This window comes from Lactuca virosa, chromosome 5 (assembly GCF_052849685.1).
Source record: "Lactuca virosa cultivar CGN04683 chromosome 5, Lactuca_virosa_CGN04683_v6, whole genome shotgun sequence".
In the NCBI taxonomy this organism is placed as follows: domain Eukaryota; kingdom Viridiplantae; phylum Streptophyta; class Magnoliopsida; order Asterales; family Asteraceae; genus Lactuca; species Lactuca virosa.
This window is the reverse complement of record NC_136430.1, coordinates 287,193,897-287,196,372: the sequence shown is the minus strand read 5'-3', so window position 1 is coordinate 287,196,372 and position 2,476 is coordinate 287,193,897. Positions and strand designations below refer to the sequence as shown.

The following is a 2,476-nucleotide window of genomic DNA, read 5'->3' as shown; positions in this document are numbered from 1 at the left end:
GAAGGCGAACTAACAAACACCATGGCGAACATCGATGAAGTTCCCATGGGTGAATGGAAGAAAAGGATGCGTGACGACACCGGCCCGGGACTTGTGCAACCCGCAATTCCCGTAACTGCCACCTTTGAACTTAAAGGCCACATACTTGCTCAACTTAAGGAGATCCCATTCTACGGGAAAGATCACGAGGACGCATACAAGCATCTTGATGAAGTCAATGACATAGCCGACTACTTCAATGCCCCTAATGTGGCTCGCGACACTGTCTTACTACGTATGCTACCAGTCACATTTAAGGGAGCCGCGAAAGATTGGCTCAAATCACTCCCTCCAGGATCAATTACCACATGGGCCAAGATGAAAGAAGACCTCATTGATCAATTTTGCCCTCCCTCAAAGATAGCCAAACTAAAGAAAGCCATAGCTAATTTTGAGCAACAAGCTGGAGAGTCACTATATGAGGCGTGGGAAAGGTACAAAGGCTTACTAAGGAACTGCCCACATCACGATCTAAACAGCCAACAAGAAGTCTCCATTTTCTATGATGGAGTGAATGTGACAATTAGGCAACTCCTTGATTCGCAAAGACCACTCACAAAGAAACCACCTCTAGTAATAAAGGCTCTAATTGAAGAATTCTCTAAGCACTATAGAGAATATCACAACCCAAGAAATGACTTGACTCGAGGGGCGGTGAACTCAGTTAGTGATAACATGGCAGCAATGATGGCTAAACTAGAGGGTTTGGATCGAAGAATGACTAAGATGGACCAATCCATCCATGCTATAAGGGTTGGTTGTGAAAATTGTAGAGGACCTCATCTCACTAGAGACTGTGATTTGGACGAGAACGGGAATCGAAAAGCATAAGTGTGCTACTCAAGTGGTGATAGGTACGATGAAAATTGGCGAAAACCCAAGAAGGAATGGCTCCCTTATGATGAGTACAAAAGGCAAGGGAAGAGAAGTATAAGCAAAAAGAAAGAGGTTTTTATCAAAAAGAGGAACCGGTGCTAGAAAAGAAGTCTGATTTGGAGGATATGTTCACAAGATTTGTAGCCGCATCTGAGAAGAGGCATAATGATACAGATGCTGAAATGAAAGAGCAACGAAATATGCTTCGAGAACATCAAGCCATGATGAAGGATCAGCAAAATATGCTTAGAAATCAACAAGCATCTATTCATAACATTGAAAAACAGCTAGGTCAACTTGCACAACAAATAAACCAAAGAGCACCCGGTGAACTTCCTAGCAATACCGAGCAAAATCCAAGAATGGCGCATGTGAATATAATAACAACAGATTTTGAGCAAATTTTCACTCCTCTGACTTCTATCTAGAAGAATCCCGACAAGGTGCGACCAGAATAAGAAATTGACTGGAATTCGAGTCAACCCGACTCGACTCACCGAGCCGCCAACATGGACTCGACGAGTCAAAGACCTGATAACGAAAAATTCTCTCTCCTGAAACCTTACAGACCCTCTTTGCCATTTCCGGTCCGATCCATACCTGATGAGCAGATTCAAGAATATAGGAGGTTTATGGAGCACATAAAGGCACTCCAAGTAAATATTCTGTTTGTTGAAACGATATTACAAACACCGAAATATAGTAGTTTACTTAAAAACCTCTTTACCACTAGAAGAACTATAGAAGAAGTTGTTGCAATAGTGTTGAGTGAACTGCCAGAAAAGAGGGGCGATCCGGGAAGCATTACCATACCTTGTCAATTTGGGAACATAATGACCACACGAGCATTGACGGATTGGGGTCGAGTATTAATATTATGCCATATTCCTTCTTCCAAAAATTAAATCTTCCAATCCCACAGCCTATTCAAATGAAAATACATCTAGCTGACAAAACAATAATACATCCAGTGGGAGTTTGTGAAGATTTTTGGGTTTTGAGCATTCTAACACTCCTATGGTGTACATGCAACCCTATAAACCTTGAATCTATGTTTTCTTTATTATACATGCAAATATTAGCTATTCCAAGGTTTCATCCTAACTAGCATATTATGAAGTACCTATACATCAAAGTTCTAGTTAGATGACATACCTTTTGATGTAGCTTGATGTCTTCAAGCTTTAAGAGCTTAGCCCCAATAGTGTGGAAGCCTCAAATGGAATCACAAATCACCAAAACACCTTGGAAGAACTTGAGAGAATATGTATGCACACTAAAATCGGCCCACTCTTATTTTCACACACTTGTGCCAATTTTGTGAGCCAAGGACCCCTTTATATATTATGGAGGATTAGGGTTACATCCATGTAAACCCTAATACCCATGACCTTTCATTTACATAGGATCCATGGGTTAAAAGCTCCATGGACCATCCATGAAAGCTTAGCCCAACCTAAATGAACTTGGCCCATTCCATATATATAAGAGTCCATATTTAATTAGTTCTTTTTGATCACTTAATTAATTCTAAATTAATTCTTGATCAATACTAATTAAA

At 40.5% G+C, this 2,476-nt stretch overlaps 1 non-coding gene across 1 annotated transcript; it reads right to left on the bottom strand.

The window, feature by feature from the left end:
- Nucleotides 1-405: 405 nt before the first annotated feature.
- Nucleotides 406-512, bottom strand: LOC145118023 (small nucleolar RNA R71). The gene has a single exon (XR_013713008.1). It is a non-coding gene; the product is annotated as a small nucleolar RNA R71 (small nucleolar RNA).
- Between the last annotated feature and the right edge of the window lie 1,964 nt (nt 513-2,476).